Here is a 24,489-nt window from a genome sequence, read left to right as displayed (position 1 = left end):
GTCTGGGAGCATCTGTTCTAATAGGCCTTACAGGGTGATCTGTGTTCTGTTGTTAGATGCTTACTTGGTCAAAAAGACATTTCAGTACCTTAGCTAGGCATTGCTGAATAAAGTATGAATTGTTGCAACCATTTGGAAGCATTGATGTAGCTATATTTAGAAAACTAATATATATATGGAGTACCAAGTTCCAATATCTGACTTTCAAGGCTCAGTCCTTCAGAAAGAGAAGCATCAGTATATAAATAAGGATACCTAAAAGAGGATGTTTGTGCAGTTCTCTTCTTGTGGTAAGTAATGAGAAACAACCTGTGTATCCATTAATAGGAGGATGTTTGAAAAGCCTGTATATTTTGACTCTTTGGTATAAAAGATGATATGATAGCTTGTTACATTAAAAACAACTTGTAGGATAATATGATCTCATTTTTTTTCATATATGTATGAGGGTGACAAAGGAATGTTTGCTATTTTTAAAACATTTTGGCAGCTTTATATATTATGACCTATTTAACACAAATGCAAACACAGAGAATAAAATGAAACACTAATATTAGAGTTGAAGTTTTGCCTGTCTATCCACAGTTGCGTGTCACTCTTTTGTCATCCTGTCGATTACCCATTATTTTTAGTTTAGTGATTATGCTTAGTTCCCCCTTTCCCCACTAGTATTGGTTGTGGAGCCTAGGACACTGCTGCTAGACAGTCACACTACCACTGAACTAGATCTACGTCTGTCCCCACTTTAAGAGTTGTTTCTAATTGTGTGTGTAGGTATGTGCACATGAGTACAGTTATGGAAGCCAGAAGAAGCCATAGAATCCTGTGGAACTCGAGTTCCAGGCGGTCGTAAGCCCATTTTTTGAGCCCCCTATCCCCCTTTTCCCCCCCAAATGAAGTCTTCTGTAGTTGAGACTGTCCATGACCCTCACTACCCATTTCTAGCTCCCAAGCTTTGGGATTACAAGCTTGTACCACCATGCCCAGCTTGTCTCTCTTACTTTATGTGTAGTAACCCAGGCTGGTCTTGATTTTGAAATCTTTCTGCCTCTGCCTCTGCCTCCCAAGTAGCTAGGATTATAAGCTCAGCTTCTCCACTTAATTTTTTTGTACATGAGGCTCTAACATGGCTGGTATTTTGCATGGGAGTTCTCAATATTTTGTAACTCAAGTTCCAGGTGATCCAAATCCTCTTCTGACCTCCTTGGGTACCAGGCACGTGATGCACAAACACAAAATGAAATAAATCTCATTTAAATTTTTAATAAATAAAAACAAAATTAAAAGTAATAATTTCTATTTGCATAGGATCTTACTAAGACCAGAATAGTCTACATCAGCAATTAATCTTTATTAATTATAGATACAGGGCAACTGTTACCACTGCATAAACAAAGGAAGCTTTGAACAGGGCATTACGTGGGCGGCTACACTATAAGTCACTTTAAATGGTTCTGCATGCAGGCAAAGGAAGTCACATATTTGAATCTTGGGAATGCTATATTCTTTGGGACACTGATGGCACTTTTGAAGAGTAAATAATATAGCGCCCGAGACTCAAATTTAGAATGTTATTTCCACTTGTGTAAAAACGTTACTGTGTCGATGGATCTTTTTGCACAGCAGCAGTGGTTCAGGACTTTGATTCAGCTACTGAAAGTCAATCAGCCAATTATGAGAAAAGACCATGCCTTCAAACAGTCATATGTGTGGTCCCAGCGAGAGGGTTATCAGGACATCAGTGATGAATCTGACCCTTTCTAAGATGTAACAGTACCATCACTTAACAAGTTCTATGGAGATTGGAAGGCAAGAAATCCAGCAGATTAGGCTCCAGTATGCGACTCTACATGTGACTCCCCCAATATGACCTTTGTAAGGCTCAGGAGAAAAATATCCTGCTGCTCCACCGTTCAGGTAATAACAAGGGCTCTGAGACTGTGTTCATATCAATTTCTTTCTTGTGTTTTTGAGACAGGGTCTTGCTATGTGGATTAGGCTGGCCTGGAATTCCCAATCTTTCTGCTTCAGACCTGATCCATCAAACTTATGGCTATTAATTGACTTTCAGCCATTGAACAGGCACTGAAAAACAGACAAATATTTCAGTTTAATAATTCCAACCTTCAGTACGTATTTAAGTCTGATACTAATACATGCTGGGTTTTTAAATTTTAAACTGTGTTGTCTTTATTGTCTTGTTTTACTATTTACTATTGTCATATAACACGCTGACCAAAGGCAAAGTAGAGGAAGAAAGGATTTATTTGGCTTGTACTTCCAGATCATTAATCCACCCCTGAAGGAAGTCAGAGCAGAAATTCAAGCAGGGACTTGAAGAAGAAACCATGGAGGAATACGACTTGCTGGCTTACCAGTGCGTGCTAGCTTGCTTATACATCCCGGAACCACTCACCCAGGGAATGATGTCACCCATCAGGCCAGTGTGATTTGATCAATCTCTCAGATGACTGTAGACTGTGTCAATTTGACAGTTAAAGGGCATGTGCTTTGTATTCTCTCTGTCTGTCTCTGTCTCTGTCTCTCTCCTCTGTCTGTCTCCCCCCTCTCATTTCTCAGGTTTTTTTTTGAAAGTCAAGTATGATGTAACCAGTATAAGGAACTACAGTACATAGGCCTATAGTGGTGTGGTAGTAAGATACGTGGTGATTTGACATGTTCTGAATGCCCCTGGTTATTCTGTCTTTTACTGCTTGTGTGCTCCTGGGTTGTGAAGTACAATTGCCCACCCTCCTAGTTATCTCTCCCCCTCCATGTAAGTGAGATGTGATGACAAGAGAGCTGTGGGTTGGAAACTTCAGGCTGGAATTGGGTACGCAGATATGTCTGTCCCCTTTCCCATCTCCTTTAGTCCTTGACAAAGCAGTTTATTTTTTAAGCAGGAGCCTTGTTCAGTACAGAACACTTTTATGTATTTTGAAATGGCTGAATATATTTGAAGGTCGTTGCACCCTCCTAAGCATATGGGATTTTTCTCCGATGTTCATCGTGAAAACCTGGTAGTAGTCCTGGAGGTAGAGATCATGAAGAATTTTTGGACTCTCCATGGCATCGCTCTCCCTGTGCCCAGGCTCTTTGTTTGCTTGCTTTATCATTATTTATTTCTTTGAGACAAGGTCTCACTACATAGACTTGGCTGTTCCGGAACTTACTATGTAGACCAGGCTGGCCTCAGACTCACAGTGTTTCTGCCTGCCTGTGCCTCTGTCTCTGCCTCCCAAGTGCTGGGGCTAAAGGTGTGTACCAGCATGCCTGGCTAGAATGACAGTTTTCAAGCTCTGAGCATTCTGTACTGTAAAGCAGAAATCATCTATAAATTTTTGACACAGTAAGTTAGTGTCCATAAATTTTCTGCTAGGAGTTTTGGATTGCTTTTCATCTGTAGGTCAGTCTTGGGGCATCACATTCCATTAAGGCCCCTTTAGCTTTGCTTTGCTTTGTTTTAGTTTTCAGCATATAGTAGTTTGTCATACATTTATCACTTTGCTGTTGTAGAACTATAATAGTGACTTTCCCCCCTACTGTTACATAAGCAAGACTTTACAAATTTCCAGTTTATACTGGTTTATTTTTAACATATTAGCACATTGTTTTTGTCTTATTTTGAGATAGGATCTTCTGTAACTCAGGCTGGCCCCAAACTCCCCAGGTAGCTGAGTCTTTCCTTGAACTCCTGATCCTCCCTCTAGTCTTCATTTCCCAAGTGCTAGGATTACAGATGTGCTCCACACAGCTTTCACACTGATTTTTGTTTGTTTGTTTGTTTGGTTGGTTGGTTGGTTGGTTTTTGGGTTTGGGTTTGGGTTTGGTTTTTTCGAGACAGGGTTTCTCTGTGTAACTCTGGTTGTCCTGGAACTCACTCTGTAGACCAGGCTGGTCTCAAACTCAGAAATTCACCTGCCTTGGTCTCCCAAGTGCTGGGATTAAAGGCATGTGCCACCACTGCCCAGTTTCCACACTGATTTTTATTACTGGCCTTGGATAGTACCAGTTTGGTGAAATAATCTACTGTTGGTGTGTTATCCTTTTGTATATTCTTTTGGTTTTCTTTTTTTCTAAACACCCCCCTCCCCAGTATTAGGGATGGAACTCACAATGGAACATGGTAGGCAGTACTCTCCCACTGAGCTACATTCTAAGCCCTTACAGTTTTCATTTTCTTTTGAGGCAGGGAGTCCTTGTAGAGATTAGCCATGGCACCTAAGTTTCCTTGGGATAGTCAACTTAGTGTTTGTGGTTTCAGTTTTGATCATTCTTCTGAATATTTTTCCTGTCTCCCCTCCTTCCCCCCCTAATCTTTAAAACATTACTGCGTGAACAGGAACCACCACTGACTGCTTTAGACTGGCAGTATAGGTCTTCTTTGTTTTATTATAATCTTTTTTTTTAAGATTTATTTATTTATTATATGTAAGTACACTGTAGCTGTCTTCAGACACTCAAGAAAAGGGAGTCAGATCTCGTTACGGATGGTTGTGAGCCACCATGTGGTTGCTGGGATTTGAACTCTGGACCTTCGGAAGAGCAGTCGGGTGCTCTTACCCACTGAGCCATCTCACCAGCCCGTTTTATTATAATCTTGATTTGATTTTTTAAAATTTGAGACAGGGTTTCTCTGTGTAGCCCTAGCTGTCCTGGAACTCACTCTGTCGACCAGGCTGGCCTTGAACTCAGAAATCCGCCTGCCTCTGCCTCCCCAAGTGCTGGGTTAAAGGCAGGCACCACCACTGCCCGGCTTGTTTTACTATAATCTTAAGAGAAAAGTTTCAGACTTTAAGCATTTCTGTGATTTGTATGTGCATATGCTTTGTTGTGGTAGCATTTCTTTCTATTCCTATTAGCCGAGAAGATATATATATATATATATATATATATATATATATATATATATATATATTTTATTTATATTTTATATACATTGGTGTTTTGCCTGCATGGATGTCTGTGTGAGGGTGTCAGATCCCATGGAACTGGAGTTACAGATAGTTGTAAACTACCATGTGGTTTCTGGGAATCGAACCTGGGTCCTCTGGAAGAGCAACCAGTGCCCTTAACCACTGAGCCATTTCTCAGTCCCTAGCTGAGAATTTTTTAAAAAGATGTATTTAGTTACATTTCCGTGTGTTTGCATGAGTTTATATACACTACATGCATGTAGGAGCCTATAGAGAGCAGAGGGTATCAGAGCCCCTGTAACTGGAGTTAATAATACTTCAGAGATAGAAGCAGGAGAATCTTGAAGGAGTTCAAGACTAGATTCAGCTAACTTGTGAGTTTGGTGCCAGCCTGGGTTAGATAAGATTCTGTCTCAAGTCAAAATCAATGAGCAACATATTAGCAACAAACCACTAGAAATTGAATTTTGAATTTTTTTTTATAAATTGAAATTTTATAAAGTTTCATTTATATAACCACAGAAAAAGCATCGCGTCTATAGTACCTCAATAGCAAGATGATGTGTAACAAAGGACCTTCAGCATCAGTTATAGCTGCTGGATATGACTGCTGGGAGCTGAAACCCAGTCCTCTGCAAGACCAGGAATCGATCCTGATCACTGAACCATCTCTCTAGCCTTGTCCACTGACAATTTTTATCACGGAAGAATATTGATTGGGAGGACACTGGGGAAATGGCTCTGTTGTAAAGTGCTTGGAGCAGAATCAGGAACACTTGAGTACATCAACACTGGGCATGGTGGCAGGCAATTGTGACTCCGGTTGAGTGAGGGTATCAGACACAAGTGGATTACTGTAGCTTGCTGGCCAGCCAGCCTAGCCAAATAATGGACTCTAAGTTCTTTGAGATCTTGTCCCAAAAACTAACATTGAGAGTGAAAATGACACAACATCACTCTCTGACCTCCACACACACATACGCACATACTTATGAATACATATACACACAAAATAATGCATACACATAAATAATAAATAAATAAATATTGGATTTTTAAAAATGTATCTGTTGATATGATTGTGTTTCTTCTTTCAACTGTTGGTATGGAAAATTTATTTTGCAGTTATAGCCCAAGCAAGAAAGTTTCAAAGTACTATGAATGTAAGACCAAATTAGAGTCCTTTATTAGCTTGTAACAGAGTGCAGACTCCTGCTCCGAAGAGCAATGAAGCTCAAAGGTACTGCATTTGTAAAGGCAAAAACTGCAATGATGTCATTGGCAGGCATGGGTCAGGGGAAGCCTGGTAACGTTTCTTTTGATTATACATTCAGCTGATAGGTTGATTATTCATCTGTGCTGTGGTCAGGGCCTTAGAAAGTTCCAAATATGTTGTCAAGGTGGGTTGGACTTTTTAGGGGATTAGGGGCTGAAAAAGGTACCTCAACAATGTGGAGTCAGGGTAAAATCAGGACAAGATGGCGTCACCACAGTCACTTCAGCAATGGTGGGGTTAAAACTGGAATGTGCTACGCAAGCACTCTCCCACTGACCTATGTTCTCAGACCAGGTTGTTAAAATCATTAATTAGTTAATGAATTAATTACTTAATTAATTCTAATTTAAGATAAAGTCTTGCTTAGTCTAGCTTACCCTTGAAGTCCCAATCCTTCTGCCTCAGCTTCCCAGGGGCTAGGATTCCAGGTATGGTCCACCGTGCCTAGCTCATTATGGATTGACTTTTAAAAAGTTTAACCTCCCCTGGGGTCTGGCAATCAACTACATTTGCCTGTAGTATGTTCTCTTCCTATAAGCCCTATGATCTTACCATCTCTACCTCCCAGCGCTGAATTGACAGATGATGCTGTCACACTGCCTACAAAAAAAAAAAAGAAAAAAAAAACGGTGGCTGGGATCCTAACACTGACATATCTCCCAAAATCGAATTCCTTTCAGGTGGTATTTAATTTAATGTAATATTTTGTTATAGTCTTTGTACCCAAGCAATACTGATTGTATTTTTGATTTTCTTTTACTTGTTTGCTTTCTCTTTGGTTTTGATTATCAGGGTAATCTGGACCTATAGTTGGGAAGTCGCTTTTGCTTTTCAGTTGTTTTAGGAAAGCTGAGGATTTTGTTGTTTCTTTGCTTGCTTGTTTCTGTTTTAAAGACACGGTTTTACCCTGTAGGCTATGTAGCATGCACCGTGTTGACTGAGCCCCAAACTTGCCGCGCTCCTCCCGACTTAGCCTCCTCTTTCTCGGATTACAAACAAGAGCTGGGAGGCCTGCCAGAGCTGGTGTTGACTGGAGACGAAGCCTGATGATGTGTCACACATCTTGGAGGCCTTTATATCCTGGATTTGGTTTCTACAGTAGATCAATGTGCTTCTCCTGATCTCTGTCTTATAACCAAACTATGACAATTTCTGTTTCCCAAGGAATTACTTCCTTTTGTCTTCATTTAGCAAACGTTAGTATCACCATTGCCAGACTTAGTGTGGGGTGCTCTAGGGGCTCTTCTTTAACTGTTGATATTCATAAATTATTTTCTCTTTCTCTTATGATAGTGGTTGTTTTTGCATTTCTGGTCTCCTGGCAAGACAGGAGCAAGGGCATGTCCCAGTTTCTGGCCAAGGATAGAACTTAGAGCTATTTCTTTCAAGGTTCATACCCTAAATGGCTTGAGCACTTTCTAGCTCCTGTTGTCATTAGCAGTCCCAGGTGTCAGGTGTGAACTGTGTTTTTTAAGTCATTTTCTATCACTAAAATTTCTGTTCCTTATACAAATCCTACCCTCCCACTTCCTTGTATATCTTTCAGTCTTTATTGAAACTTGAATATTTTAGGTAATATGTTGCAGCGATTTCTTTTATTGGAGGGTGTTTCTGAGACAAAGTCTTACTCTGCAGTACAGGCTAGCCTAGAAATCACTTGTAACCTAGGCCTGCACTAAACTCCCAGCAATCTTTTTTTTTTTTCCCGGTTTTTCAAGAGAGGGTTTCTCTGTGTAGCCCTGGCTGTCCTGGAACTCACTCTGCAGACCAGGCTGGCCTTGAACTCAGAAATCCGCCTGCCTCTGCCTCCTGCAATCTTCTTTCTTAGTTTCCAGAATGCAGGGATATAGGCTTGATGAACTATACTCTGTTCATCAGAGCGATTTTGAGTAGTGTGTCTTCCTATGTTTTAGAGTTGATTGGTATGGTCTCCTTTTTTCATTTCACGATTTGACAGGACTTCAACTAAAGTGCTTATTATTTATACTACATCCTCGGTGTCATTCTTAGGGGAGAACGGCATTGAATTTAATCTCTGGTTCTTGTTATCATATTGAACTATTACTTTGTATTAATTATGTGCTAATCTATTGGTTTTTTTGTCCCAGACACTGTATGTGTGTGTGTGTGTGTCCGTGTCTCTGTGTCTGTGTTCTTGCACACGGATGCACACACACACACGTGTCATGTGATCAGAGGTTGACTTTGGGTGTCTTCCTCTATTGTGCTCCACTTTGTTTTTTAATTTTAATTGTTTTCTTTGAGACAGGGTCTCTCTGTGTAGCCTTGGCTGTCCTGAAACTTACTCTGTAGACCATGCTGGCCCCAGAACTCACAGAAATCTACCTGCCTCTACCTCCAGAGTGCTGACATATGTCTGCATACCACTTGTGTGCTAGGTGTTCAGGGGAGGCAGGAAGAGGGACCTGGATCCCCTGGGATGGAGCTGTTGACAGTTGTAAAACACCTGTTTATAGGTGTCTTAGGTGCTGTGAATGAACCTACATCCTCTGGAAGATCAGACTATGTACTTTACTGCTGAGTCAACCTACCTTATAGTTTTGAGATAGGATGTGGTAGTTTGAATGAGATATCCACCATAGTCTCAGGCATTGGGATACTTGGTCCCTAGTTGGTGCCATTGTTTGGAAAGGTTAGGGAGGCACAGTTTTGTTGATGGAATTATGTCACTGGAGGCAGGCTTTGAGAGTTTAAAAATTCGCACCATTTTGACTTCACTGTCTCTGCCTTATGCTTGCAGTTCAAGATGTTCAACTTGGCTGCTCCAGCCACCATGCCTGCTGCCTGCCGCCTCCACTCTGTCATGGAACTGTAAGCCCAAATAAACTCTTTTTTTCTATAAGCTGCCTTGGCCATGTTTTATCACAATATCAGAAAAGTGACTGATACACAGGGTTTCTCACTGAACCTGGAGCTGGCCAGCAAGCCTGTGGGAGCCATCTGTCTCTATCCATAAGTGCTGCACTGTGCCGTCATGCCCAGCTTCTAAACATGTGCTTGGGATCTGAACTCAAGTCTTCATGCAAGCACTTGGCCCATTGAACTATCTCCCCCATCTCTCCCATGGCTCTTGGTAATGTTGTTCTAAAATGTGACTCAAATAAATTTGTATCCTTTTGTAAAGGTAGTGTTTGAAGCCTATGAAGGAGTCCAAGAATGGCCACTCCCAAACACGGTGCTTTATTATGCTTGCTTTATCAAATGAGAGTAGAAGATACTAGGAAAGTATACTTCGGTCTGCTTATAAAGGTCAGACCTGCTGAGGAATATAATAATCACCTCTATTCTCTTTCTTGAGTTCTCTTCTCTTCCTTCTCTCCTCTTCTCTTCTCTTCTCTTCTCTTCTCTTCTCTTCTCTTCTCTTCTCTTCTCTTCTCTTCTCTTCTCTTCTCTTCTCTTCTCTTCTCTTCTTCCCTTCCCTTCCCTTCCCTTCCCTTCCCTTCCCTTCCCTTCCCTTCCCTTCCCTTCCCTTCCCTTCCCTTCCCTTCCCTTCCCTTCCCTTCCTTTCCTTTCCTTTCTTTTCCCCTTAGAGATAGGGTTTCTCTGTGTAGCCCTGGCTGTCCTGGAACTCACTCTGTAGACCAGGCTGACCCTGAACTCAGAAAGCATGCACCACCATCCCTGGCTTTTCCTTAGGTTTTCATTAAGCTGATTTGTGCCAGAAGGGGAAAAATTGGAAACTATATATACACCTAGATACACCTTTGCCCTACCTACATCACTGCTTTAGCCTTAGGTTTCATTTAATAGTCCATAAAAGCCAGGCAGTGGTGCCACATGCTTTTAATCCCAGCACTTGGGAGGCAGAGGCAGGCAGATCTCTGAATTCGAGGCCAGTTTGGTCTACAGAGTGAGTTACAGGACAGCCAGGGCTACACAAAGAAACCCTGTCTAGAAAAAAAGAAAAATTCCATAAAAATAGTACACAAGCAGATGTCTGTCTAGAGCAGTGGTTCTCAGCCTTCCTAATGCTGCTCGTGGCCCTTTAATGCAGTTCCTCATGTTGTGGTGATTCTCAACCATAAAATTATTTCCATTGCCACTTCATAGCTATAGTTTTGCTACTATTATGAATCACAATGTAAATATTTTCGGAGATAGAGGTTTGCCAAAGGGGTTGTCATCTATGGTAGTTTGAGTACCACTCACTGGTTTATAGGCTCAACAGAAAGTCTTAGCCCATTCTATGTTTCTCTTAAGTTTATTGAATTCTCATAAAAAATGACTTTACTACTCCCACTTAAAATGTAAACATCCCCCACTTTCCTGCTCCCCAGTGGAAAATAGGGTTACATGTAAGCTTCTAAATTAAATTAGACTCATGGATAGCTACCTTTAATTTGCAAGCTTTTTCTCTTATTCAATCAGTCAGTTCCTACTAGTGAGCTTTCACATAAGGCAGACTGAGTGATGAGTTAGACTAGTTTAGTACCTTCAGCTAGTTAGAATTTCCTGTTTGTTGCTTTCCACCAACATCTCTATTGTGATTGGGAGCATCCTTAGGCTTTTGCTTTCTCCCATTGTGTTCCTAATCAGTTTTCTTGAGGATGTCTTTCTGGGCTCTGTCTTCCTTCATCCTGGCCTAAGCCTCTGCCCCACTGCTCTGGAGATGAAGCTGAGGCTTGCTTTTCTCAGTGATACATCTTTGTAGGGTGTTTGACAGGGAGCCATTGCCTCTGGTTTCCTAAATAACTCCATTCCTCTCAGGTGGTTTTTGCGCTGTGTCTCAGAGCTCTTGTTCCATGTAACTGTGTTTATTTCTGTAGTAAGCCTTCCGTTGTAGTGCTGTATTGGAGTGCTCCTTAGCCTTGTGACTGGCAGGGAGTGGGCCTCATCTGCTTGGTCTATTATATCTCAGTCTTGGATTGTGTGGTAGTTTCCTGCTCCCTACTCCTGCCCCCTCCCCCTCTCCCAAATTTAGACACTTTTTATTTCTACCTTTCCCACCCCCCCCCCAGCTGTTTTATTTAACCCCTTCCTGTCTATTCACCAGGGTCAGATGGCTTTCACACCTGGCCAGAGGCTGTAGTATTTGTTGCCCTTCTCGTATAGAATAAGGATTTTGTTCTGTATAGGAGGGGAAGATCTAGGTAGGGCTTCTTTGTGTGTGTGCCTCTGTGTGGGTTTTTTACCAACTCTCCCCACACTGTTTATGCCTAAAATGTGTGGTCCTCGGGTCATTTCCCAGTGCTCTCCTCAACCTTCTGTGTGCCCTGAACACATAAATGAAGAAAATCCCAGAAGGGAGAAGAAATTTCCTTATTTTTTATGCTTTTGATTCTTGTACTTGCTTTTGTTTGTTTGTTTGGTTGGTTTGGTTTTTTGAGACAGGGTTTCTCTGTGCAGTCCTAGCTGTCCTGGAACTTACTCTGTAGACTAGGATGGCCTTGAACTCAGAAATCCATCTGCTTCTGCCTCCCAAGTGCTGGGATTAAAGGCATGCGTCACCACTGCCTGACTATTCTTGTGCTTGTTAACACATGTCCTAGCCACTTCTCTTGATGTCTTAGTGAAGAGGTGGTCAGATCCACTGGAACTGAAATTGTGAGCTGCCATGTGGATGCTGGGAATGAAGGCAGGTCCTCTGCAACAGCACTGAGCCATCTCTCCAGCCCCTAATTATCAATTTACCTTTTACAATCTCTCTACTTTTTTTCTCCTGTGTGATAGGGTCTTATGTAGTCCAGAATGGCTCTTGCTGCTGTCACTTCTCCAGTGTGCTTCCTGTACTGTAAGATTGTGATGCTTACCTTGTAGTTCGCCTTCACTATGTCTATCCCTAGCCATTTCTATGAGGAGCCTGGGTACACTTCCTGTTGAAAAAACGATTTAGAAGGTAGCGTGTGAGTATTGAGTGTCCTTTAACCGGTGAAGCTTCATTGCTTCTGGACTAAGCAGCAACCTAGAAAATACATGTATATAGTAATGCTGGTGCCTGGTTAATTATCTCAGTGTGTAGCTATCTGTGTTATTTATGAAAATAAACATGAATACACGGAGGACTCTGTAATGGAGGTAGTATTGTTTGTTTGTTTTTTTAAACTTTCCTCTGACCATAGGAAAACTGGTCCTGGAATGTCTAGTCGCTTCTGCATTTAATTCTGTGTGTAGAGTAGTCTCGTGGTCGCTGATGCATGTGGAGAAGTCCAGATTTACCAGCTAGAACTAGGACTGTTCCTTCAAAGCCATTTCTAAACAATGCACAAGTTTTCCTTTTGTTTTTCTCCATAAATGTCATATAAAGTTTTTTTTTTAAAAGTTTTTATTAGGTATTTATTTCAGTTACATTTCCAATGCTATCCCAAAAGTCCCCCACACCCTCCCCCACCCACTTCCCCACCCTCCCACTCCCACTTCTTGGCCCTGGCGTTCCCCTGTACTGGGGCATATAAAGTTTGCACGACCAATGGGCCTCTCTTTCCACTGATGGCCGACTAGGCCATCTTCTGATACATATGCAGCTAGAGACACGAGTTCCAGGGTACTGGTTAGTTCATAATAATGATCCACCTATAGGGTTGCAGTTCCCTTTAGCTCCTTGGGTGCTTTCTCTAGCTCCTACATTGGGAGCCCTGTGTTCCATCCAATAGCTGACTGTGAGCATCCACTCCTGTGTTTGCTAGGCCCCGGCATTGTCTCACAAGAGACAGCTATAACAGGGTCCTTTCAGCAAAATCTTGCTAGTGTATGCAATGCTGTCAGCGTTTGGAAGCTGATGATGGGATGGATCCCCGGATATGGTAGTCTCTGGATGGTCCATCCTTTCGTCTCAGCTCCAAACTTTGTCTCTGTAACTCCTTCCATGGGTGTTTTGTTCCCAATTCTAAGAAGGGGCAAAGTGTCCACACATTGGTCTTCGTTATTCTTGAGTTTCATGTGTTTTGAAAATTGTATCTTATATCTTGGGTATTCTAACTTTCTGTGCTAATATCCACTTATCAGTGAGTACATATTGTATTAGTTCCTTTGTGATTGTGTTACCTCACTCAAGATGATGCCCTCCAGGTCCATCCATTTGCCTAGGAATTTCATAAATTCATTCTTTTTAATAGCTGAGTAGTACTCATTGTATAAATGTACCACATTTTCTGTATCCATTCCTCTGTTGAGGGGTATCTGGGTTCTTTCCAGCTTCTGGCTATTATAAATAAGGCTGCTATGAACATAGTGGAGCATGTTTCCTTCTTACCGGTTGGAACATCTTCTGGATATATGCCCAGGAAAGGTATTGCGGGATCCTCCGGTAGTACTATGTCCAATTTTCTGAGGAACCGCCAGAGTGATTTCCAGAGTGGTTGTACAAGCTTGCAATCCCACCAACAATGGAGGAGTGTTCCTCTTTCTCCACATCCTCACCAGCATCTGCTGTCACCTGAATTTTTGATCTTAGCCATTCTGAATGGTGTGAGATGGAATCTCAGGGTTGTTTTGATTTGCATTTCCCTGATGATTAAGGAGGCTGAACATTTTTTCAGGTGCTTCTCAGCCATTCGGTATTCCTCAGGTGAGAATTCTTTGTTTAGCTCTGAGCACCATTTTTTAATGGGGTTATTTGATTTTCTGGAGTCCACCTTCTTGAGTTCTTTATATATATTGTATTTTAGTCCCCTATCTGATTTAGAAGAGGTAAAGATCCTTTCCCAATCTGTTGGTGACCTTTTTGTCTTATTGACAGTGTCTTTTGCCTTGCAGAAGCTTTGCAATTTTATGAGGTCCCATTTGTCGATTCTCGGTCTTATAGCACAAGCCATTAAATCTAGTATTCATTAGAATGAATATTTGTATAATGAACGAGTGTTTTGTTTTGTTTTGAAATCTGGTCAATTGTTTCACCATCTTTTGTTGAAAGATCACGGTTTCCCGGTTGTATGATGATTGTATCTCTGTGAAAATAAATTCTCAAACAGTGTTTGGGGACACTGGCCTGTAATCCTAGCACGAAACAGAGGCATGAGGATCAGAAGTTCAAGGTCATAAGCATCTACATACTGAGTTCAAGGCCAGGTTAAGGACATGATACCATGTGTCAAGAGAGTTTGTCAAGCCAGGCATGGTGGCGCAGGCCTTTAATCTAAGCACTCGGGAGGCAGAGGCAGGCGAATTTCTGAGCTCGAGGCCAGCCTGGTCTACAGAGTGAGTTTCAGGGCAGCCAGGGCTACACAGAGAAACCCTGTCTCGAAAAACCAGAGAGAGAGAGAGAGAGAGAGAGAGAGAGAGAGAGAGAGAGAGAGAGAGAGAGAGAGAGAGAGAGAGATTGTCAGGGAGGATAGAGAGAGGAGGAAGAGAGAGAGAGAGAGAGAGATTGTCAGGGAGCATAGAGAGAGGAGGAAGACCTCTCCGCTCTGTTGTTCTCCTGTACAGGAGGCAGACATGGCACCCAGCCAGAATGGCGTGATCATAAAGCCCCACTTCCACAAACATTGGCAGCAGCTAATAGATACTTGGTTCAACCAGCTGCCATGCAAGATCCGCAGACTCACCGGGCGTGGTGGCGCACGCCTTTAATCCCAGCACTCGGGAGGCAGAGGCAGGCGGATTTCTGAGTTCGAGGCCAGCCTGGTCTACAAAGTGAGTTCCAGGACAGCCAGGGCTATACAGAGAAACCCTGTCTCGAAAAAACCAAAAAAAAAAAAAAAAAAAAAAGATCCGCAGACTCAGGGCTCAGCAGTCCAAAGCGTGCTGCATTGCCACTCGTCCCGCAGCCGGTCCTGTCAGGTCCACCATACCACACCAAGTCGGGCCGTGGTGGCACACGCTTTTAATCCCAGCACTTGGGAGGCAGAGGCAGGTGGATTTCTGAGTTCGAGGCCAGCCTGGTCTATAGAGTGAGTTCCAGGACAGCCAGGGCTACACAGAGAAACCCTCTCTCGAAAAACCAAAACCAAAACCAAAAAAAAAACAAAAAAAAACAAAAACAAAAAACCATACCAAGGTCTGGGCTGTCAGGGGCTTCATCCTGGAGGAACTCAGGGTGGTTGGTACTAGCAAGATTTTGCTGAAAGGACCCAGATATAGCTGTTTCTTGTGAGACAATGCCGGGGCCTAGCAAACAGAAGTGGATGCTCACAGTCAGCTATTGGATGGATCACAGGGCCCCTAATGGAGGAGCTAGAGAAAATACCCAAGGAGCTAAAGGGAACTGCAACCCCATAGATGGATCATTATTATGAACTAACCAGTACCCCAGAGCTCTTGACTCTAGCTGCATTTGTATCAAAAGATGGCCTAGTCGGCCATCACTGGAAAGAGAGGCCCACTGGACTTGCCAACTTTATATGCCCCAGTACAGGGGAATGCCAGGGCCAAGGGGTGGGGGTGGGTGGGTGGGGGACTGGGGGGGGAGTGTATTGGGGACTTTTTGGATAGCATTGGAAATGTAATTGAGGAAAATACATAATTAAAAAAAAAAAGAAATCATACCATCGGCATCTCTGTGGACCCAAGGAAGCGAAACAAATCCACTGAATCGCTGCAGCGCCCGAAGGAGTATTGCTCCAAGTTCATACTTTCCCCCAGGAAGCCTTCTGCTCCGAAGAAGGGAGACAGTTCTGTTGAAGAACTTAAATTGGCCACCCAACTGACAGGACCTGTGATGCCCACTTGGAATGTGTACAAAAAGGAAAAGGCCAGCGTCGTCACAGAAGAGAACTCTAAGGCTTTTGCCAGTCTTCACATGGCCTGTTCCAGTGCCCAAGCAAAAAGCGTGAAGGAAGCTGCGGAGCAAGATGTTGAAGAGAAAAAGTAATGTGCAGTTGGAGAGTTGCAATAAATTTTCTGAAAAGGAAAGAAAAGAAAGAAAAGAAAAAAAAAGAAAAGAAGGAAGGAAGAAAAGAGAGGAAGGAAGGAAGGAAGGAAGGAAGGAAGGAAGGAAGGAAGGAAGGAAGGAAGGAAGGAAGAGGAGGAAAAGAAAGAAGAAAAAAAGATTTAAAGTTTGTACAATTTTCCCTGGTGTGTGCGCTTTCAGGAGTCTGTCTCATCGTTCACCTTGTTTTGATGTAGGACTTCCAGCCAGCCAGCTCCTCCTGTAGTACGCTAGTTTGCAGAAAAGCAGACAGCTCAGACCTCCCAGTACAAGATCCTAGGTCCAGACCAGAGAGTTGAGCCACTGAGTAAAAACACTTGCAGTGCTACTCAGACAACCTGAATTTGACCCCTGGATCACAGTGGAACATCTATAATCCTAGTATTGCTCCAGTGAGATGGGCGGAACAAAAAGGAAGAATCAGACAGAAGCTTGCAGGCCAGCTAACCTGGAGAAGGCCACCAAGTGGCAGACCTGATCCTGAAGGTTGTGGTACCCTGACTCATGTACTCCAGCATCACACTTCAACACTTGATGGGGGCACCCTTACCCTTTCAGTCTGGTAGAATGATCTAACACCCCCCCCCAAATTGGCACCCTCCCAGTTACTCCCTTTTCTCTCCCTTAGCCTCACCATCTGTATGTTCAAACAGGGCTTCTTCCCCTTGACCTGTGTCTCCTCATCAACCAGACTGAAACTTTCCACCGATATACTTATTCCCTATCCCCCAACATAAATGTTGTTCCCAATAACCAGAGCTTTGACTGGTTGCATGTGGAATACAAGACACATGATTATTTCTTACTCTTTCCTCATAATCTTAGGGTTCATGACAGATGTTGGCACAGGAACTATGTACTTTGTACACTACTATTCCTTATTGCAAGCCATACAAGAAATCCTTGATGTAATTTCTCAGTGTTTAACAAGAATCTAGGATTGCGCCTGCGCGGTTGGTTAAGAGCGCTTGCTGCTTTCCCCGAGAATCTTGGTTCCCAGCACCAACAACTGCCTGTAACTCCAATGCAGTAAGTTCTAGGGGACCCAACTCACTCTTCTGGCCTGTGCAAGCACCAGACACTCATGCCCAGTACTTATGCATGCATGCAGGCAAAACACTCATGTGCATAAAATAAGTATTTAAAAGTAAAAATGAAGAAAGGGTCTGGTATCAGGTAGAGTTCTTGGCAGGAGTCACTTCTCCAAAACAGAAGAGGCCTAAATCTCTTGGCCAGAGAAAAGGGGACTTGGCCTCTTTGGGGGAAAGTAGCAGAGCTTTTCTGTAAGTCATTCTGGCTAGGTCAGGTTGCAACAACAATGCTGACCATATTTCAAAACCTTGAGCGAGGCATGGTGGCGCATGCCTTTAATCCCAGCACTCGGGAGACAGAGGCAGGTGGATTTCTGAGTTCGAGGCCAGCCTGGTTTACAAAGTGAGTTCCAGGACAGCCAGGGCTATACAGAGAAACCCTGTCTCGAAAAACCAGAAAAAAAAAAAAACTGGAAGTAGTTATCAAATTCTGGAACAAATGGTTTTAGAACTCATCCTGAATCGACTTGCTTATACTAGCTGTTACCATGTTAATAACCATTTTGATTTTTATATCCATAGGTCCCTTTCTACTCCACGTGTTATCCAGATTTACCTAAACCACCATGCAACACACAAGCACTATCCGTCTGATGTGTGAAGTCAGATACCAGCCTTTGCTTCAGAGACTGCCACCCAATAGTGAGTCGTAATTCAGCAGGATGTGACCAGAACGATCTCAGTGCCGCCTATGCCCCTACCACCACCTTTTCTATAAAATATGTCCCTCTGTTCCTCTTACCTAAATGAAGAAGCTGAAAGCAAAAGAGGCTGAAAACCTTCTGTCCCATTAGTGAGGAGTGTGTCCATCTCAGAAATGGTCCTTTTCAGAGAGCAAAGCCCTAAACAGAGAGAGCTGTGGGCAAGGACTCACTCAGCTTTCCAGGCACCCAGGGCCTAGAAGCCACTGAGCAGTGACTCACCACAGAAGTCACTATGCTCATTGTCCTGCAGAATTTTCCAGATGTCCCTTTATCTCAAAATGTATTTGAGATTTTTTTAAGCACCCGCCCCAGCCCAAACTACAAAGTTTAAAGAGCCTTTTAACCCAATTTGGTAATGTCAACCAACTTGGGCGTTCTTGAGGTACACATCCCCCTCACTACGAGGCCATAACACCCTTTGCTTTCTGTGGCTGGCCTAAAGCATTACCTTAGACTATGCATACTGTGCTATTGGCTCGAATAAACCTTTTGCAGGAAGGACATTCTGACTTGGCGCCTCCTTTGACACCCCCGCCCCCTCAGTGATGGGGTAGCCGAGTAAATTTGTTGAAATAAAGCAAGATAGTTTGCTTCATCCGTTGACTCTTTACATCTGTTGATTTCTCCGTAGCGCTATGATTGAACTTTAATTGCACTTAGTGCTTTCAAGCACTGCTACTGTGCTACCAAGTGAATGTAATATTTTAAATTCTTTGTGATGTAAGCAGTGTTTACAGCATCTTTACAATGTTTAAAAGCCATTACAAGAAACTTGTTCTTTTTCATGTAAGAAAGCAAACTCCTCATCCATTCATTTTTATTTATTTATTTGCTTGTTTGTTTCTCTCTTTCTGAGTGTGTGTGTGTGTGTGTGTGTGTGTGTGTGCATCTGTGTGCCTATGCTTTCAGAAGCTGGAAAAAGGTGTCAGATCTCCTGGAACTGGAGTTCCAGGCAGTTGTTAGCTGCCACGTGGGTGCTGAGAACCTAACCTGGGACCTCTTCTTGCACAGCCGGTGCTCTTATCTGCTGAGCCATCCCTCTAACACCAACAATAATTAACTAACAACTTTAGACTCCTTTCTCAATTCTACTTTTTGATATTTTCACTACATTTTAGGTTATTTCCTCTACTAAAATCTTGGCTCATCCCCAAGATCACCCATCAAGATTGGAATCAGCTTCCTCCAATCTCCGGTTAATTTTACTTGTTTTCCTGGCAAAGGTTGACGGAACACACTGTGCAAATGCTCTATCACTACACTACTGCCATAAAGCCACTGTGTTTCTATTTTACTCACTCCTCTCATGGATCACTAACTGTAATACACACTGTTAATGTTTGTGATTCAGTGGCAGAGTGCTTTTACCAACATGAACGAGGTCCTAGGTTCAATCCCCAGGAGGGGCAAAAGAAGAAAAAAGAAATGTAATTCATAATTAAACTTGATAATTTAAATTATTCCTTTGTTGAAGCATCAACTGAGAAATGGATACTGTGTTATAAGGTGGCATGGAAATACCAATCTCATGCGCGTCATCCTCACAGTTTTTGGGTGAGCAGATACAGATCTGACTGTTAGGCTTGTATGGCCGGCACCCTGACTCACTGAGCCACCTCACGGGTTCCTGTATAGACTTTTTAACATTGTCTTTCTGAACTCCTTTGTTCTATGACTAGTCTTCATAATAATACTGTTTTGTCTAAAATATGCCTTATCTGCCAAAAGGACCAGAAACAGGAGAAAACTTCAAGAGAAATTGCGAATCAAATGGTTTTTTAATAATTTTATTCAGACTATACATTGAAAAGTTGCTCTGCCTTCTGAATGCTGGGATTAATTACTCCACCATGACTGGTTGTAGGAATTTTTAATACTTAGGTACCATTATCCTTAAAGATATATTTAAATATATAAGTTTAAAATAAAAACTTTTATGATAATATATACCACAAACTATCCAGAAGGAACCTAACTTGCTTTGCATACAAACAATAAAGCCTTTGTAATTATGGTCTTTTTTTTTTTTTTTTTTTTTTTAATATTTTTATTACATAATTTCCTCAATTACATTTCCAATACTATCCCAAAAGTCCCCCATAGCGCCCCCCACTTCCCTACCCACCCATTCCCATTCTTTTGGCCCTGGCATTCCCCTATATTGGGGCATATAAAGTTTGCAAGTCCAATGGGCCTCTCTTTCCATTGATGGCCAACTAGGCCATCTTTCGATACATATGCAGCTAGAGACAAGAGCTCCAGGGTTCCGGTTAGTACATCATGTTGTTCCAACAATAGGGTTGCAGATCCCTTTAGCTCCTTGGGTACTTTCTCTAGCTTCTCCATTGGGAGCCCTGTGATACATCCAATAGCTGACTGTGAACATCCACTCCTGTGTTTGCTAGGCCCCGGCATCGTCTCACAAGAGACAGCTATATTTGGGTCCTTTCAGCAAGATCTTGCTAGTGTATGCAATGGTGTCAGCGTTTAGAAGCTGATTATGGGACGGATCCCTGGATACAGCAGTCTCTAAATGGTCCATCCTTTCATCACAGCTACGAACTTTGTCTCTGTAGCTCCTTCCCTGGGTGTTTTGTTCCCAATTCTAAGAAGGTGCACAGTGTCCACACTTTGGTCTTCATTCTTCTTGAGTTTCATGCGTTTAGCAAATTGTATCTTATATCTTGGGTATCCTAAGTTTTGGGCTAATATCCACTTATCAGTGAATACATATTGTGTGAGTTCCTTTGTGATTGTGTTACCTCACTCAAGATGATGCCCTCCAGGTCCATCCATTTGGCTAGGAATTTCATAAATTCATTCTTTTTAATAGCTGAGTAGTACTCCATTGTGTAGATGTACCATAATTTCTGTATCCATTCCTCTGTTGAGGGACATCTGGGTTCTTTCCAGCTTCTGGCTATTATAAATAGGGCTGCTATGAACATAGTGGAGCATGTGTCCTTTTTACCGGTTGGGACATCTTCTGGATATATGCCCAGGAGAGGTATTGCTGGATCCTCCGGTAGTACTATGTCCAATTTTCTGAGGAACCGCCAGACTGATTTCCAGAGTGGTTGTACAAGCTTGCAATCCCACCAACAATGGAGGAGTGTTCCTCTTTCTCCACATCCTCGCCAGCATCTGCTGTCACCTGAATTTTTGATCTTAGCCATTCTGACTGGTGTGAGGTGGAATCTCAGGGTTGTTTTGATTTGCATTTCCCTGATGATTAAGGATGTTGAACATTTTTTCAGGTGCTTCTCTGCCATTCGGTATTCCTCAGGTGAGAATTCTTTGTTCAGTTCTGAGCCCCATTTTTTAATGGGGTTATTTGACTTTCTGGAGTCCACCTTCTTGAGTTCTTTATATATATTGGATATTAGTCCCTTATCTGATTTAGGATAGGTGAAGATCCTTTCCCAATCTGTTGATGGTTTTTTTGTCTTATTGATGGTGTCTTTAGCCTTGCAGAAGCTTTGTAGTTTCATGAGGTCCCACTTGTCAATTCTCGATCTTACAGCACAAGCCATTACTGTTCTATTCAGGAATTTTTCCCCTGTGCCCATATCTTCAAGGCTTTTCCCCACTTTCTCCTCTATAAGTTTCAGTGTCTCTGGTTTTATGTGAAGTTCCTTGATCCACTTAGACTTGACCTTAGTACAAGGAGATAGGAATGGATCGATTCGCATTCTTCTACATGTTAACAACCAGTTGTGCCAGCACCATTTGTTGAAAATGCTGTCTTTCTTCCACTGGATGTTTTTAGCTCTGTAATTATGGTCTTAAACTAATTAAGTTCTAGGCCAGCCTAGTCTAAAGAGTGAGTTCCACAACAACCAGGACTAAACAGAAGAACTTTGTTTCTTAAAACAAAACAGACCAAAAAAAAAAAAAAAAAAAAAAAAAAACCAAACAACAACAACAAAAAAAAATCACTGCAACTCTTACTTTTCAATTGAATAGTCTGAATAAAATTATTAAAAATCATGAAATTCTCAATTATTCTCTCCTGTTCCTGTTGTTATTATTAACTAATAAAAATAGGTAATTAGGCAAAAAGATAAAAGTCAGTGAACAAAAAGGATATTAAGGAAAGGCAAGATGTAGTGGTAGGTAGCATCTTCTCATCTCTTGGACTGGGATAAATTCAGTACACAGCAGAGGTAGTGATAAGAAAAGGCCCTTTTTTGTGGTGCTATTGTGGCTGTGAATAATCACTTTCTTTTTGGATAGATATCTTGGCTTCCCGCAGGCAGCCCTTCCTCCTTAAACTCCCCTTTGTGTTTGTTTGGCCACATTTCTTGCCTTGGCTTCAGTATAGTAGCTTTGATTTCTTTGTTTTTGGTACCCAAGGAATGTCTTTTCTACTCTTTGATGTTTCTTACAGATTATTAATGTGTTCTTCTTTATACAGTATTTCTACTTTGAGTTGCTTTGCTTAGGCAACTCCTCAGTTTATTATTATTTTTTAATAGCATACAACTTGCTTCCAAGTATTAAGGAATTAACACAATTGCATGTAAAATAAAATAATTCATGGAATTAGCATACATTAGCTTTTTTTCTGGTGGTGGTGTTAATGGTGGCGGTGGCAGCTGTGGTGTCGATGGTGGCGCTGGTGCTGGCAGCAGTGGTGGCGCTGGTGTTGTTTGAACAGGGTTTTGAGTATCCCTGGCTGGCCTTAAATTTGAGCTCCCAAAATTTCTATGATCCTGCCTTCCCCTTCCAGGCACAAATCACCACAGCCTTGCAAACTGTGATTTAGTATCAAGAGCAGAATATTCACATTATTACATATATAACAATATGATAAATACATTTTGCTACCTCCTTATTCATGAAGTCGCTTGGAAATTATTATTTTTTAATTAGCAAACAAAGAAGTGGGTTTCATTACAGCATTTGAGTACATATATGCCTCAAACTCACAAAATCAGCCTACCTCTGTTTCCTGAGTGCTGGGATTGCACGCATATGCCTGACTTGATAATTCTACTTTGAATTGTTTCAAGAATCTCCATACCAACTTCCAGTCACTGTACCAGTAAAATAAAAGTTTCCCTTTCCCCACATCATCGTTGGCTTTACCCCCGTTCCACAATCTCAAATGTACTCCCGAACTTGCATTTCCCTGATGGCTTAGGGTGATGGACATATTTTCAGATATTGGCCACTTGTGTGTGTTCAGTTTCATTTACTGGCTGGATAATTTGTGGGGTTTTGAAGGGTTTAATTTCTTTATAAAAAACCTGTCGATGTTAATCTTCTGTCTAATGTACAGTTGACAAAGACTCTTTTTTAAAACCCCATTTTGTGGACTGTCCCATCATTTTCATGACAATATTCTTTAAATGTTATAGATTTCATTCTTTGATATTTAATTTATTATTATTATTATTATTACTACCGTTATTATTAGTGTTTGTGTGCATTGCTGTGCTGTGTGTATGGGGTCAGTTCTCTCCTTTCACCTTTATATGTGTTCAAGGGTACCATATGCCTTTATCTGTAGGGCCATCTCTCCAGGCCTTTCATATTATTTTTATCCTAATATTAGAATACACTGTTTTCATCTATCACAAATTGCAAAGAAAGGCTGTGTGTAAAGGAATAGCAACAGCAATGTCATTGTATTGATGCTGCCTTTCCATTATGGTGTTTATCACACAAGTCTATGCATGTGATAACATGCAATGTTAATATGGCTTGGGTACTGTGCTTTATGTATTTATTTATTATTTATTTATTTTTTGGCTTTTTGAGACAGGGTTTCTATGTGTAGTCCTGGCTGTCCTGGAACTTACTCTGTAGACCAGGCTGGCCTTGAACTCAGAAATCTGCCTGCCTCTGCCTCCCAAGTGCTGGGATTGCGGGCATGCACCACCACTGCCCGGCTTGTACTGTGCTTTATTTATGGGCAATGTGATTCCTTGGGAAAATCTGGGTGGTGTGGGCAAGATGGCGATATTGTATTTCTATCACAACATGTAAAAACGTAAATCATCATGGTAAAAGAAAACAGGCTGGAGAGATGACTCAGTGGTTCAGAGCACTGGCTGCTCTTCCAGAGGGCCCAGGTTCATCCGCGTGGCAGCTTACAACTGTCTGTAACTTCTGTGTCCTGATAGGACACCCTCATACAGACATATGCACTCAAAACAGCAATATACATAAAACAAAAATAAATAAGTAATCAAAAAACAATCTGAATATAGGAGAGTGACAGTTTGCAAATGATAGGAAAAATGAAAAATGATATGAGTAACTAAAAGCGAAGATTAGTAGGGGTTGGGAGTTTAAGTCAGCAGAGGAGAGTTTGCTAGCAAGGCCTTCTGTCCTCAGATGGGGGGAGGGAATGGGGGGGCCATGAGAGGCAGTAGGGGCTGGTAGGAGACAGTAGGGGGGCAGTGGGGGGCCAGTAGGTGGCAGTAGGGGGGGTGGGAGGTACTGGTGGGGGGCAGTAGAAGGCAGTAAGGTGCCCTGGGGAGTGAGGACTAAATAACAAGATTAGCGTAAAAGAAACTGACTCCAAAAAGGGACCGCTGCATCACTGCCTGCAGGCCATGCCTAAATAATTTTTTTTTTTTGATAAAACAAAGACAGAACTTATAATAAATGAAACAAATACTGAACTGAAGGGGAAAAGGGTTCCAAAAGTTTATGTGAAAACAACAGG

The 24,489-nt window shown here is 42.0% G+C and overlaps 1 long non-coding RNA gene across 4 annotated transcripts in view; it reads left to right on the top strand.

Annotated features, from left to right (window-relative positions):
• LOC110287378 (uncharacterized) overlaps window positions 1-24,489 on the top strand; it is an 80,297-nt gene that overhangs the window by 677 nt on the left and 55,131 nt on the right. For 3 of the 4 annotated variants that reach the window (XR_015047157.1, XR_015047155.1, XR_015047156.1), the window contains exons 2-3: window positions 2,285-2,440; window positions 17,629-17,748. This is a non-coding gene — a long non-coding RNA (uncharacterized LOC110287378). Of the gene's footprint in view, window positions 1-2,284; window positions 2,441-17,628; window positions 18,406-24,489 lie in introns of those variants that run through there. The other variant, XR_003835707.2, reaches the window with a different exon arrangement.

Source organism: Mus caroli, unplaced genomic scaffold, assembly GCF_978045245.1.
Source record: "Mus caroli unplaced genomic scaffold, Mus_caroli_1 scaffold_5, whole genome shotgun sequence".
Taxonomy (NCBI): domain Eukaryota; kingdom Metazoa; phylum Chordata; class Mammalia; order Rodentia; family Muridae; genus Mus; species Mus caroli.
Note: the sequence above shows the minus strand (reverse complement) of the source record. Positions and strands in the feature narration are given on the sequence as shown.